This window comes from Notolepis coatsorum, assembly GCF_963971535.1.
Source record: "Notolepis coatsorum genome assembly, chromosome: 7".
Classification (NCBI taxonomy): domain Eukaryota; kingdom Metazoa; phylum Chordata; class Actinopteri; order Aulopiformes; family Paralepididae; genus Notolepis; species Notolepis coatsorum.
The window spans coordinates 5,572,038-5,588,362 of record NC_140171.1 but is presented as its reverse complement, the minus strand read 5'-3'; the positions used below and the strand labels follow the sequence as shown (position 1 = coordinate 5,588,362).

Here is a 16,325-nt window from a genome sequence, read left to right as displayed (position 1 = left end):
ATGTTTTTTTTTGTGTGTGGACCCCAGGAAGACTAGCTGGTTGCTATGGCACCAGCTAATGGGGATCCGAAAAATCAAATCAAATGAAATCAAATTCTCCAAACATAATAAAATTTTACTCAAAAGTCAATGGTAGACGTGGCCTTTTATATTGGCCATGTTCACTGTTTCCTCTGTCTCTATGTTTACTGCATGTCATGGGAAAATGGGATGTTATATGATGTAGACAAGTGTATCTGTCTCCTCACAGCCACTGGTGTTTTTTTTTTTTACTTTTATAAACGGATACTGTATTTATTTTCTCATGAAACATGTGGAAACATAAAGGTTGAAAATCTCTAAAGAAATGATAACGTATTGACAATATACCTTTTGACATGAAATGTGATATATATGAATGTAAACCTCTGTAATCACCTGTAATCATCACCACCTGTTAGGAAGGTTAGCAGTTTTATGATTAGTATTTCTTTTTAAAATTCTATTTCAGATTAGATTAGATTAAAAATGTATTGTCATTATACAGCACAAGTACAGTGCGAATGTAACAGTAAAGTGCAATAGTAATATACAATGTACAGTGTGAGAATGGGTTTTAGGCAGAGCCCAATAGCTGAACACGGGAGAAGAGAGAATGGAGTGTTTTAGGGTGTTTAATTGTATTTCCCCAAGCAGACGCGTGAATACTTTCCCTAAGGGGGTTGTCGGTTTGCGCGATCTGATTGGCCACTGACGTTTCTAGTCATGTGACATGTGCGCCAATCGTGTGACGGCAAGTTCTTTCGCGGGTTAAGCTTAGGCACTCTTTCGAAGTTGGTTAAGGTTAGAGTTTGTCTTAGAGCAGGGCGATAGAACACCAGCCCTGATTCCAAACTCTAACCTTAACCAACTTCGAAAGAGTCGCCTAAGCTTAGTGATAAACTAGGCGTTAGGTAGTTTGCAGGCTGTTAGACCCGGAAATAGGCGCAGAACTTGCCGGCACACGATTGGCGCACATGTCACATGACCAGAAACGTGGCCAATCAGATTGCGCAAACCGAACGCGGAAGTACAACCACCTTAGGGAAAGTATTCACGCGCACTGCAGCGGAGGTCCTGGGCGCGTCTCGTTTTTTACCAAACCATTTCCAGTTCCGCCTTCTGCGATCTGATTGGCCACTGACGTTTCTGGTCGTGTGACATCTGCACCAATCGTGTGACGCCTGTTTCTATCACCGGTTAAGCTTAGGCACTCTTTCGAAGTTGGTTAAGGTTAGAGTTTGTCTTAGAGCAGGGCGATAGAACACCAGCCCTGATTCCAAACTCTTAACCTTAACCAACTTCGAAAGAGTCGCCTAAGCTTAACCAGTGATAAACTAGGCATTAGGTAGTTTGCGGAACTGGAAATGGGTTGGTAAAAAACTAGACTCGTCCTGAGCACACAGAGAAACAAGGTTAGAGCAAGAAATAATAACACGAGCAGGTTAGCAAGGCTTTAGGCTGAGTTGTCGTACCTAGGTAGCTAGTTTAACACTACGGCAAGGTCTGGTCAGGATCTGCAGGTAGATGTACCGTCTTGCTGATCAGGGGATGAGGTACAGCCGGGTTGATTGATGATGAGCTTGGCAGCGTGTGAACCCGGAGAAGGGGTGCTGCCCATATATGGGTGTGAGGCTTCCGTTGTGAATGTGGGAGAGGATGAGGAGGAGTGAAGAAGGTGTGAGGCTTCCGTGGTGAATGTGGGAGAGGATGAGGAGGAGTGAAGAAGGTGTGAGGCTTCCGTGGTGAATGTGGGAGAGGATGAGGAGGAGTGAAGAAGGCTCTTGCCGTGATTATGACAGTACAGGTGATTAAACTGGGTGTAAAATATATAAATGTGTACTATTGAGTGTAGTGCTAATCAGATGTATGTACAGAGTTGTAGTATTAATATGTACAGTGATACAGGTATAAAACACTATGGTAGTAAGTCATACTGGTCAGCAGTATAACCGGTAAGAGGTAAGTGATGTGCAGATATAGATATACTATCTACAGATATGTAAAAGGATTATGTGCAGGTATATACAGACGGATCTGTATATATATATATATATATATATATATATATATATATATATATATATATATATATATATATGTAATGGATGCATAGGCGTAACTCACGCGGGGGACATTGGAATGTGTCCCCCGCATTTTTTCAGAATGCAGTTATGTCCCCCCCCCTTCTGACTACCTGTCCTATTATTATGCAAAGAGGAGTAGATGGGGGTCGCATTCTTGCCCTTGCCTAGAGCTAAACCAGCAGCAGTGACGACACCAGCAGTGTGTGTGTGTGTGGTGCGTTCCTGAAATCAACTGGGATTGCACTCGCTATTTGCATATCAATAGCGCTGGTCATCAGGTGTGTTAAATACGACCGGCGCTATTGATATGCAAATAGCGAGTACTTATCTGGGCTTGCACTTAGTGCACCCCCGTCCCATGAAGAACGCAATCAGACATAGAAGAAGAAAATTATACTTAAAAGAATAATGTTTACCGATTACTCATCAGATATTCTAGACTCCAAACGTTTCATGATCGCAAATTGTTTTAATTGTTCTTCATTCTGTTCCCCCCGTTTTGTTGATAGATTATATGAAGACCAGAAGTCAAATGTATTCTGATGCCGGCAATGTTCATTCCACTAAAAGATAAAATAGGTTTTCTTGGTGTGAGAAAAACATGACATTGGAGACATTGGATTGGAGATAAACATGACATTTCATTTTCTGCAGATGAAGTGGCAATTAGAAATGCTTGAAAGTGCTCTTTAGTTCACAGATGAGTTGGACCCTGTTTTTTTGGCACGTTCCTCTGGTTATTGCAGTGATCTCATGTTGAAAGAAGAATTTCAGCATGAGTTCATTTACTGCAGTGTTGTGTTTTGGGGGAATCAGGAGTAAAGATTTTGATTTGCTTCTTTAGAATTCTATGCTGTAGCTTTGTCACAACAATCCCACATTTGATTCACATGCTGTACACTTTAACAAGTTTGCTTGACTCCCATTTCTAAGAGCAATTTGCCATAGCAAAGACCATTACGTTACAAACTGCAGTATAACTCTGGTTAAAAAGATAAAAACCCAAAATATTTACATGAGGGGAAGACTATGAATAATTTGACCAATAATAAACATAACTTCTATAGCTTTTGTTGTTGTTGTTGTCATATTCAATGGAAGTATTGTAACATCCTTGTATTGTAAATACATTTCACAATGGGAGCCATCAGAGATGAAAGGCGTTCCTACTGGTTTAGAGGAGGATAATTGTGTTTTGGTTGTTTGAACCCAGGAGATCTCTGAATGCAATGGAAATTCTGTATGTATGAGCTCAGTGTGTCGTTTACATGGAGAAATGGCGCCACCGCCTGGGAAAATGCGGTATTGCACCCCTGGTATTTAAAAAAAAAAATCTAGGTAGAGAGGGGGGGGGGGGGGGGGCCCTAACCCCCCCCCCAGCGACGTCACTAGCCACGCCCACAAATCTGTCCCCCGCAAACACGGAGAGAGAGTTACGCCACTGAATGGATGGTACCGCGAGGCACAGTCACGATGGACTTCGTGTGTTGTGAAAAGACTGTGGCGTGTAGCGGTACTGCGAGTTGAACTCACTCCCCTTAAAAGACACATAGACCTGTTACCGAGCAGTGAATTCACCTCTTGGTATAGCGGTCTGTGCCGTCGCCCGTGGTGCGGCCGACCCGGGTTCGAAACTCCCTCGGGGCATCGAACACAACGCAGGGATGACGGTGTCACAACCGTTACATATATATGGTAAAAAAAAATTGAATATATACAGCATTATTGTACATGCTTTCATACAGAGTTATATATGTTATAGGTATACGTAGGTATATAGAAAGATTATATGCAGGTATATTCAGACAGATATATATATATATATATATATATATATGCAGTAAATATAAATATATAAGTATATATATGTAAAGCTTGTGACAACGTCGCCTCAAACTTCCGATGCCCCGAGGGAGTTTCGAACCCGGGTCTCCCACGCCGCGGGCAACAACACAGACCGCTATACCAAGAAGTGAACTCACTGCTTTGTAACGTGTCTATGTGTCTTTTGAGGATGAGAGACTGTCGTGGGAAGTTGGTTCCACCATGGTGGAGGAGTGAGGACAGGGGGTAGCTGGTTCCACCATGGTGGAGGAGTGAGGACAGGGGGTAGCTGGTTCCACCATGGTGGAGTGAGGACAGGGGGTAGCTGGTTCCACCATGGTGGAGTGAGGACAGGGGGTAGCTGGTTCCACCATGGTGGAGGAGTGAGGACAGGGGGTAGCTGGTTCCACCATGGTGGAGGAGTGAGGACAGGGGGTAGCTGGTTCCACCATGGTGGAGGAGTGAGGACAGGGGGTAGCTGGTTCCACCATGGTGGAGGAGTGAGGACAGGGGGTAGCTGGTTCCACGATGGTGGAGGAGTGAGGACAGGGGGGTAGCTGGTTCCACCATGGTGGAGGAGTGAGGACAGGGGGTAGCTGGTTCCACCATGGTGGAGTGAGGACAGGGGGTAGCTGGTTCCACCATGGTGGAGTGAGGACAGGGGGTAGCTGGTTCCACCATGGTGGAGTGAGGACAGGGGGTAGCTGGTTCCACCATGGTGGAGTGAGGACAGGGGGGTAGCTGGTTCCACGATGGAGGAGTGAGGACAGGGGGTAGCTGGTTCCACGATGGTGGAGTGAGGACAGGGGGTAGCTGGTTCCACCATGGTGGAGTGAGGACAGGGGGTAGCTGGTTCCACCATGGTGGAGTGAGGACAGGGGGTAGCTGGTTCCACGATGGTGGAGTGAGGACAGGGGGTAGCTGGTTCCACGATGGTGGAGTGAGGACAGGGGGTAGCTGGTTCCACGATGGTGGAGTGAGGACAGGGGGGTAGCTGGTTCCACGATGGTGGAGTGAGGACAGGGGGTAGCTGGTTCCACCATGGTGGAGTGAGGACAGGGGGTAGCTGGTTCCACGATGGTGGAGTGAGGACAGGGGGTAGCTGGTTCCACCATGGTGGAGTGAGGACAGGGGGTAGCTGGTTCCACCATGGAGGAGGAGTGAGGACAGGGGGTAGCTGGTTCCACCATGGTGGAGTGAGGACAGGGGGTAGCTGGTTCCACGATGGTGGAGTGAGGACAGGGGGTAGTTGGTTCCATCATGGTGGAGTGAGGACAGGGGGTAGCTGGTTCCACCATGGAGGAGGAGTGAGGACAGGGGGTAGCTGGTTCCACCATGGTGGAGGAGTGAGGACAGGGGGGTAGCTGGTTCCACCATGGTGGAGGAGTGAGGACAGGGGGTAGCTGGTTCCACCATGGAGGAGGAGTGAGGACAGGGGGTAGCTGGTTCCACCATGGTGGAGTGAGGACAGGGGGTAGCTGGTTCCACGATGGTGGAGTGAGGACAGGGGGTAGCTGGTTCCACCATGGTGGAGTGAGGACAGGGGGTAGCTGGTTCCACCATGGAGGAGGAGTGAGGACAGGGGGTAGCTGGTTCCACCATGGTGGAGTGAGGACAGGGGGTAGCTGGTTCCACGATGGTGGAGTGAGGACAGGGGGTAGTTGGTTCCATCATGGTGGAGTGAGGACAGGGGGTAGCTGGTTCCACCATGGAGGAGGAGTGAGGACAGGGGGTAGCTGGTTCCACCATGGTGGAGGAGTGAGGACAGGGGGGTAGCTGGTTCCACCATGGTGGAGGAGTGAGGACAGGGGGTAGCTGGTTCCACCATGGAGGAGGAGTGAGGACAGGGGGTAGCTGGTTCCACCATGGAGGAGGAGTGAGGACAGGGGGTAGCTGGTTCCACCATGGTGGAGGAGTGAGGACAGGGGGTAGCTGGTTCCACCATGGGAACTTGTGTATTCAATATCGCAAAGGCAAGGACAAATATAAAAAGTCGTTGTATATCTGTTAAAGGGGGCAAAACTATGGAATAACTTTGACAAAGAAGTAAAAATGTGTCGTTCGCTATACATACTTTTAAGAAATTACTCAAATATAAGGTGATACATAAATATAAAACCTCATTATTATCCCAATTATATTTGATCTATAACATAACTGTATTCAAATAGTGACAAAGGGAAAAAGAAAAAACACACATATATATATATATATATATATATATATATATATATATATATATATATATATATATATATATATATATATATATATATATATATATATATATATATATATATATATATATATATATATATATATATATATATATATATATATATAAATAAATAAAAATAAAACATAAATGTGTATACATTTTGTACATAAAACTATGAAACGTTTGTAACCTTTGCTAAATAATATACCGAATTATGTTTCTTTTTTGTATTTTTTTGTGTGTAAATAATGTCATGTAAAAACAAAGTTATAGTTGGTTCCATGCACGATGGTGGAGTGAGGACAGGGGGTAGTATAGTAGTCTGCTTCTCTTGCAGCGTGGCCGTGTGGCTGCTCAGAGCCGTGTGGTCGTGTGGAGATATGTGGGATGAGTGACGAGAACAGTCACTTTCTGATTGCATCAGGGCAGCCGGTAATAAATCTGTCGCTGTGGATACTTGCTCCGCTCTGCTGGAGGAGGAGGGGAAAGTCGTTTCAGACGTTGCTATATATCCAGGCCCTGCATTCCAGGGGTGTGGCTGAGTGAGAATAGTACACACACCAAAAGGAGCTTAGTTCAGGTAGCTAAAGCTACTCTAACGCCTTGTCTTAGTTCAGGTAGCTAAAGCTACTCTAACGCCTTGTCTTAGTTCAGGTAGCTAAAGCTACTCTAACGCCTTGTCTTAGTTCAGGTAGCTAAAGCTACTCTAACGCCTTGTCTTAGTTCAGGTAGCTAAAGCTACTCTAACGCCTTGTCTTAGTTCAGGTAGCTAAAGCTACTCTAACGCCTTGTCTTAGTTCAGGTATAGACTCTGTAGCTAAAGCTACTCTAACGCCTTGTCTTAGTTCAGGTATAGACTCTGTAGCTAAAGCTACTCTAACGCCTTGTCTTAGTTCAGGTATAAACTCTGTAGCTAAAGCTAGAATCAAGAATCAAGAGGTTTATTTGTCACATACATACCAGGGCATACAGTGAAATGCGGGTGGTCGTGCCCGCATCGATTGTGCAAAATACAATAATAAAAATAGGCATAGAAAAAAGGTAAGACACAAGATATGCATGATAAAAAAAAAAGACATGCTAAGTTCCTGAGAAACTGGTTCCTATGTACACTACTATACAATATACAATTTTAACTCTTAATGTATCTAAACTATACTATACAATACCTCCTTCCTTTAAAGTGACTTCCATTATTTAAAGTGACATTTTGTTTAAAAGTGATTGTTTTAGCGGTTGCCGCATGAGTGTTGTGTTTGTGTGTGTATGTGTGTGCTCATGTGTACTTGTGAGTGGAGAGTTCAGTGTTCAGTGTTCTGATGGCTTGGGGGAAGAAGCTGAGCCGGAGTCTCTCTGTTCTCACAGCATGTGTACGTAGGCGCTTGCCTGACCGCAGCAGCTTGAACAGGCTGTTGTTGGGGTGGTGGGGGTCTTTCATTATTCTGCAGACTCTGGATTTGCACCTCGTGTTATATAAGTCCTGCAGGGGTGGTAGTGCAATACCCGTAGTACGCTCTGCTGAGCGCACCACTCTCTGGAGTGCCTTCCTGTCCTGTACATTGCTGTTTCCAAACCAGTCACTGGAAGCTAAAGACTCTGTAGCTAAAGCTACTCTAACACATTGTCTTAGTTCAGGTATAGACTCTGTAGCTAAAGCTACTCTAACACCTTGTCTTAGTTCAGGTATAGACTCTGTAGCTAAAGCTACTCTAACACCTTGTCTTAGTTCAGGTATATACACTCTGCTACTCTAATACCTTCCATCCACAATCTGCATGTATAAAGATCTGCATGGGGCGACAGTGGCTCAGGAGTTAGAGCAGTCGTCTGGTAATCAGAAAAGGTTCCCGGTTCGATTCCCGCTCCTCCTGGGCAGCCTGTTGAAGTGTCCTTGAATGAATGAATGAAAACTTGATTTAACAGATTGCAGAATGGGTACAATACAGTACAGCTCAATACACACAATTGTTAAGGGGATGCAGACCAGAGAAAGATGTTTGATTTGCTTTGATTTGATTTTTATTTAGTACATACAATTTATACAAAAGTATAAAAACAAGGGGTACAAGGATAACATGTGAAAGTCTGTCGACTTGTTTCCAACATGGTCCCAAGAAGAATACAATAAATCACAAAGAAAGAGTTAAGAAGATAAGATATATACAACAAGTAGATAAAATAGACAACACAATTTTCTGAAAGAGCCTCATTACAGCATGTCATGTTCCTGTTCTTCAAGAGTGGTGGCCAAGCACCCTCAGATGTCGCTTCACACCCCTCTTGAAGACAGCAATAGTGGGGGAGTTTTGGATGGCCCTGGGCAGAGAGTTCCACAGCCGGCAGGCTGTAGACAGAAAGCCATTCTGTGAATAGGAACCCTTTCTAGGCTCATAAACTGAGAGCTGTTTACATCAGGGTCCCCCATTTTCAATTCATAGTGACATTTATGACATCATGACATTTATGGCATAGGGACATACATGATACATGACATACAGGTATATAGTACTGTTACATTTGTGACATATACGATATGCAAATATACAGTACTGTTACCTATAGATCCTGACAGAGAGTATATACATATGATGGGGAGGAGACTGTACATTAGGAGGGGGTGGGTGGGTGGGAGAGAAATATACATACGGTGGGGAGGAGACTGTACATTAGGAGGGGGTGGGTGGGTGGGAGAGAAATATACATACGGTGGGGAGAGAATATATACATACTGTAACTGAGGGGTACAATTCCCTGACTGTATTGAATAAGTATGGTATCATTAAACCACTACTGTCTTATGTACATTACTACTGGCCATACAGTACACAGGTATATGAGATGAACACTTCCACAATGACACGGTTCCACAACAAATCTTGGTTAGAATAATATTTATTAGCAGCAATAATATTATATTACATTACTTTACTTAGAGTCGCGCTTGTAAGGCGAAGAATGTGCATGAATAGATCAAGAGCGTAAGTCCATTAGAATATTACGCAGGAGATAATGAATACCACCTGTATTATAGGAATTAGGAATTATATCTATGGTACACTAGTAGGGCAGCGGGAGATACTAGTAGGGTCCCTCCGGTTGTAGGCCAGCAGGGGAGAGGATTTGTCGGTAACGAAAGTCTGGGTCAACGAAGAATAAGGAGACTCCAAGTACAGGAGACAGTGCAATAATCTCTTGATCCGCAGACGAACAACAGCTATTCTCCGGTATGCAGCTCCGCATGGAAGAAAGCTAGCCAGCCTCAGGCGTCCTAGAGGCGGGCTCGACGTTGCTCCTCACAGGGTAAATCCCACACAATTGTGGGTGTAGACGATTCTCCGCTCCATCAGCTACAGGACCAAAAGCAAATATAATCCAGCCGAAAAGGGCTCTGTAGTCGTCGGGTAGGTTATCCAGTGTACATATCCACACGGTCCTCGTCTAGGGCTCCTCGGATGACAGCACCAGGTTAAGCCGCCCAGCCTGGATAAGCACACTAGCTCGGTACGAGGAAGCGTTGGTAATGCTGGTCACTGTAGAACGGTAGCCGCACGATACACTATACTTAAATAGACTATTACTGAATAATAGAATAGGTCGAACTCGACGGTACAGCGTTAAACTCTGATACTTCAGCTATTAATTCGCACGCGGTCTCAAGGCTCTATTTCGGGGCAAAACGGGCCCACTTCACAGCACGTTGTATCGTGGTGTGAGGCTTCAACTTATTGGGTAACATACTTCTGTATTCACCTGCGCCGTATTTATACGTTAGGTGAACAATCTAGTACCAGCCTTATTTCTGTCTCGTATTCTTGCGCAGAGCCGATCATGTTCAGGCATGTCTTTGGCGGTGACTTTGAACTAGACCTTGGGGGTATGGCCGTGGCGCCTAGGGAATCGCTGTCCAATAGGAGAACGAAATATTATGGTCTGTACTAGGTAAAAGGGATATTCCGTGTATATGTACAAAGAATACACAAGGGATATCAGACGATATACAAATACTATGCAATATATATCAAGTAATACATATATATATTCGGTTTAATCTGACCCTTCGTAACACATACGGTGGGGAGGAGACTGTCTATTAGGAGGGGGTGGGGGTGGGGGGGTTTGGACATTTACGGTGGCCAGTTTCGAATTGCAGCCTCCCGTAGGTGCTCTTTAAGAGCGGTTTTGAATGTGGGTAGGGATTCACATTCCTTTACAGCTGTGGGTAGGGCGTTCCACATTGATGTGGCATAATTGCGAAACGTGTTTAGTTCCTTGTTTGAGCCGAATCTGGGTTTAACATGATTTGTGGAGCTCCCTCTGGTGTTGTGGTCGTGGTATTCACTGACCTTTGGGAAGTATTTTGACATGTACATGGGTACCTTGGTCGTGTAGTGTATCTTGTAGACCAGGCCCATTGCAAGTTGCTGTACTCTGTCGTCTACTCTAAGCCATCCTAGGTAGTCAAAGTGGGCAGGGGTGAGGTGGGTTCTAGGAGTAAGGTCAAGTAGTAGTCTGACCAGTTTGTTTTGTGATGTTTGTAATCTTGTTTTTAGCGCCTTTGAGGTGCTTTGGTACCATGAGGTGCAAGCATAGTCGTAGTATCCTTGAACGAGTGCTCCTGCCAGAGTCTTCAGGGTATTCTTGTTTACCAGAGAGGAGATCCGGTACAAGAATCTAGTTCGTTGGTTGACTTTTTTATTACCTTGGATGCCATTTTGTCACAGGAAAGATTTGCCTCTAGGATGGAACCTAGGCAAGACCTAATTGCTCCCGATGAGCAGGTTGGCACCTTGCATGGTCGGCTCTGCTGTTGGTGTGTGAATGTGTGAGTGAATGGTTGAATGTGAGGAACAACATTGTAAAGCGCTTTGGATAAAAGCTGTTGTTTAAATGGTTAAATGGAAAATGGAAAATGGTAAATGCACCATGAAATGAAACGATCTTACGTATCTCGTTTTGGGAGAAAGGAATTTTGTTTACTTGCCCCTTGCTGCCCTCAGCAATAGGAAGTTGAGGCAGACCTCTAGAGCTAAACCTCTTCAGGTGCAGCCATATTTTCAGAAAAATCTGCCTAAAAGTACATGCCCAAGTAAATGGAAGATTTTTTTGTAGATTTTGTAGATACAGTACTGCATTCTGCCATCCGGACACATGCAATTTGAAATATAATGAAATTTGAATATATAATATAGAATATCAGGCCTTATTATGGCCAAGTCATACATCTATGGATAGGGCCAAATCTCCTCTTTCCAATGGCAATATATGGCAAAAGAGTAGTAATTTCCTCGCGTGACTACTTGCCTTTTTCCAATGCAATGCACAGAGAATTCACATTATTCAGAGAAACTCATATTTCGCTAATAACATTTAAAATCAATGGTAAACTAACGTAGTGCTGAAAATATACACTTTGACTTCTGTTTTGATAGGGTTAGGGTCTTTATTCTTGGCTATACATTTGAAAAAGAACACACACACACACGCACACTGATTGATTGAACATTTTATTAACAGATTGCAGAATGGGTACAATACGGTACGGCTCAATACACACAATTGTAAAGGGGATGAGAGACTTTCGTCTTGTTTACATCAGGGTCCCCCATTTTGCATATAAATAGGCCTTGCATATAAATAGGCCCATCATTCATATATAATGTTGACCTTGACAAAATGGAAAATTGATCCGCTTGGTTCCAGATTTTCTCAGGTCCTTCTATCGACTGAATCACTGAAGCCCCAAAGACTGCAGGGTTTTCTGATATAAACATACATCTGAGAGAGTGAGATTGATAGTGAGAGAGACAGAGGGAGAGACAAAGGGAGAGACAGAGGGAGAGAGAGACAGAGATTGATAGTGAGTCCAGTTCTTTCACTGAGATCCTTCCTCATATCCGTGAGTTTGTATGAAAGCAGCTCTGACTTTCTTCACTTCAGTAATGAAGTCTGAGACGTGACTTTATTCACTTCATGAAGTCTGAGACGTGACTTTATTCACTTCAGTAATGAAGTCTGAGACGTGACTTTATTCACTTCAGTAATGAAGTCTGAGACGTGACTTTCTTCACTTCAGTAATGAAGTCTGAGACGTGACTTTATTCACTTCATGAAGTCTGAGGCGTGACTTTATTCACTTCAGTAATGAAGTCTGAGGCGTGACTTTATTCACTTCATGAAGTCTGAGACGTGACTTTATTCACTTCATGAAGTCTGAGGCGTGACTTTCTTCACTTCAGTAATGAAGTCTGAGACGTGACTTTATTCACTTCAGTAATGAAGTCTGAGACGTGACTTTATTCACTTCATGAAGTCTGAGACGTGACTTTATTCACTTCATGAAGTCTGAGGCGTGACTTTATTCACTTCATGAAGTCTGAGACGTGACTTTATTCACTTCATGAAGTCTGAGACGTGACTTTATTCACTTCAGTAATGAAGTCTGAGGCGTGACTTTCTTCACTTCATGAAGTCTGAGACGTGACTTTATTCACTTCAGTAATGAAGTCTGAGGCGTGACTTTATTCACTTCATGAAGTCTGAGACGTGACTTTATTCACTTCATGAAGTCTGAGACGTGACTTTATATTCACTTCATGAAGTCTGAGACGTGACTTTCTACACTTCAGTAATGAAGTCTGAGGCGTGACTTTATTCACTTCATGAAGTCTGAGGCGTGACTTTATTCACTTCATGAAGTCTGAGGCGTGACTTTATTCACTTCAGTAATGAAGTCTGAGACGTGACTTTATTCACTTCAGTAATGAAGTCTGAGACGTGACTTTATTCACTTCATGAAGTCTGAGGCGTGACTTTATTCACTTCAAGAAGTCTGAGGCGTGACTTTATTCACTTCATGAAGTCTGAGACGTGACTTTATTCACTTCATGAAGTCTGAGACGTGACTTTATTCACTTCATGAAGTCTGAGACGTGACTTTATTCACTTCATGAAGTCTGAGACGTGACTTTATTCACTTCATGAAGTCTGAGACGTGACTTTATTCACTTCATGAAGTCTGAGGCGTGACTTTATTCACTTCATGAAGTCTGAGGCGTGACTTTATTCACTTCATGAAGTCTGAGACGTGACTTTATTCACTTCATGAAGTCTGAGATGTGACTTTATTCACTTCATGAAGTCTGAGACGTGACTTTCTTCACTTCAGTAATGAAGTCTGAGACGTGACTTTCTTCACTTCAGTAATGAAGTCTGAGACGTGACTTTATTCACTTCAGTAATGAAGTCTGAGGCGTGACTTTATTCACTTCATGAAGTCTGAGACGTGACTTTATTCACTTCAGTAATGAAGTCTGAGACGTGACTTTATTCACTTCAGTAATGAAGTCTGAGACGTGGTTCGCAAGATAATGTCACAGATTCTGACTGGACTGAAATAGTCGGCCTGCTTATACCAACTACATCCTGTGAGTCAGACTAGTCTACGTCCGACTACGTCACACCAGGGCATTCGTGAACAGGTGGGTTTTCAGGGCCGTCTTGAAGGAGTCCAAGGATGTAGCAGAGAGGATCTCAGCCAGGAGAGAGTTCCAGAGGGTGGGGGTGGGGGGCACGCTGAAGGCTCTGTCCCTAAAGGTTGTAGTGGGGTGTGGAGAGCAGATCCGTGTCTGAGGATCACAGCCTTCAGGAGGGGGTGGAGGAGGTCAGATAGGTACTGGGGGGGCGTGGAGGAGGTGTAGGGTTGGAGGGGGTCAGATAGGTACTGGGGGGCATGGAGGAGGTGTAGGGGTGGAGGTCAGATAGGTACTGGGGGGCGTGGAGGAGGTGTAGGGGGTCAGATAGGTACTGGGGGGCGTGGAGGTGTAGGGGGTCAGATAGGTACTGAGGGGCGTGGAGGTGTAGGGTTGGAGGGGGTCAGATAGGTACTGGGGGGCGTGGAGGTGTAGGGTTGGAGGGGGTCAGATAGGTACTGGGGGGCGTGGAGGAGGTGTAGGGGTGGAGGGGGTCAGATAGGTACTGGGGGGCGTGGAGGTGTAGGGGTGGAGGAGGTCAGATAGGTACTGGGGGCATGGAGGAGGTCAGATAGGTACTGGGGGGCGTGGAGGAGGTGTAGGGGTGGAGGAGGTCAGATAGGTACTGAGGGGCGTGGAGGTCAGATAGGTACTGGGGGGCGTGGAGGAGGTGTAGGGGTGGAGGGGGTCAGATAGGTACTGGGGGGCGTGGAGGTGTAGGGGTGGAGGAGGTCAGATAGGTACTGAGGGGCGTGGAGGTCAGATAGGTACTGGGGGCATGGAGGAGGTCAGATAGGTACTGGGGGCATGATAGGTTCAGTGAGTCATGTGTGTCGGGGGGGTCAGTGAGTCATGTGTGTCGGGGGGGGGGGGGGGTCAGTGAGTCATGTGTCGGGGGGGGGGGGGGGGTCAGTGAGTCATGTGTGTCGGGGGGGGGGTCAGTGAGTCATGTGTGTCGGGGGGGGGGGGGGGTCAGTGAGTCATGTGTGTCGGGGGGGGGGGGGTCAGTGAGTCATGTGTGTCGGGGGGGGGGGGGGGGGTCAGTGAGTCATGTGTGTCGGGGGGTCAGTGAGTCTCTATTACGCGCAGAGAGACAAACTCCGGTGACCTTCAGTAAACCGGCAAACTAAATAATGTCGAACCTCAGTGGCTCGGGAGGTAGAGCAGTCGTCTGGCAATCCGTAGGTTCCCGGTTCGATTCCCGCTCCTCCCGGGCAGCGTGTCGATGTGTCCTTGAGCAAGACACTTAACCCCTAATTGCTCCCGATGAGCAGGTCGGCACCTTGCATGGTCGCCTCCGCCGTCGGAGTGTGAATGTGTGAGTGAACGGGTAAAATGTGAGGAACAAATTGTAAACCGCTTTGGATAAAAGCGCTATATAAAAAAAAGCAGCCATTTACCATCTCAAGACATCCGAGGCAACGATTACACAAAAGTCCTTTATTATTCTGTTTTATGAAATTAGAAATGAGAATCAAAAAGGTTTTTATCACGGACTCCATGGAAATCAAGTCAGCAGATTTTTACAAAAAAAATAAACGAAACAAAAAAACAACAGAAAACACAAGGCGCTTCAGCGGCTCTGTAGAGACGGAAAGCAGGAGTAAAAACAAGGAAACTATAAAAGAAGGAAGGGTCATACATGTCACTGTGTAGCGCGTGAACGCACATTGGTGGAAACGTTCAGTTCAGCAGACAGAGTTGAACGGGATCGGTTATTAACCCGGATGTCAGAATCATCTGCTATTTGCATCGTTAACTAGCCAACATTTGATATTATTTAGGGATGTCCCAATCACATTTTCTTGCTGCCGATCCGATCATGTGATTTTGAGTATCTACCGATAACGATCTTTCCCGATCCGATCAAAAAAAATTATTTTATTTTTATCCCAATTTCTCACATTACATTCACCCTGAATGTTGATGTTATCCAGGTGAAAAGTTTACTTCATTCAAGCGAGGCATTGCAACCGGAGTAATCTTAAAAACTCCGCCTCCAACCTGCTGCTTCATGAGAGCAACGGCGCCATCGTCTGTAAAAATCAGGCGACTGCAAGTTCTGCAACTAGTGGATGTCCCTCATCCTTGACATAAATCATTTGATGTATAATTAAATCAAAGGAAATGCGTTTGTTTTGGCAAAATTCTTCTGCTCTGTGTGACAATAAATAAATGAATGATGATATGCAATTTTAAAACCAAAACTAAGGCCTCAGTATGAGTTTAAGATGGTCATGTTTGTTGAATACAAAAAAAAAGTAAAAAAAAAATAATCAGATTTTTTTTTCTTTTCGATCCCGATCTTCTGAAAATCACGTGATCGGATCGGGACATCCCTAATATTATTGGATGTATATTTCCTCAGATAGCTCAGGCTTCAATAGAACTGGCACCAAAGGCCGACACCAAGCAGAACATAGAACGGCATTCTGTCGTGACGACCACTCCTTCTCCTTATAGTCTCCTTCTCCTTATAGTCTCCTTCTCCTTATAGTCTCCTTGAGTTGAAAACCGTGAAGAGGATAAAAGGCCCAGAGTCCGTTCTTCTGCTCAGTCCAGTGACAGCCTGGGGTCGGAGGTCAGTCCAGTGACAGCCTGGGGTCGGGGGTCAGTCCAGTGACAGCCTGGGGTCGGGGGTCAGTCCAGTGACAGCCTGGGGTCGGGGGGTCAGTCCAGTGACAGCCTGGGGTCGGGGGTCAGTCCAGT

General features: G+C 45.1%; 1 protein-coding gene across 1 annotated transcript in view; it reads right to left on the bottom strand.

The window, feature by feature from the left end:
• Window positions 1-16,325, bottom strand: part of LOC311232594 (tripartite motif-containing protein 14-like) — a gene marked incomplete at both ends in the record, with an annotated part of 407,443 nt that overhangs the window by 112,286 nt on the left and 278,832 nt on the right. The gene's annotated exons all lie outside the window — the stretch shown is intronic.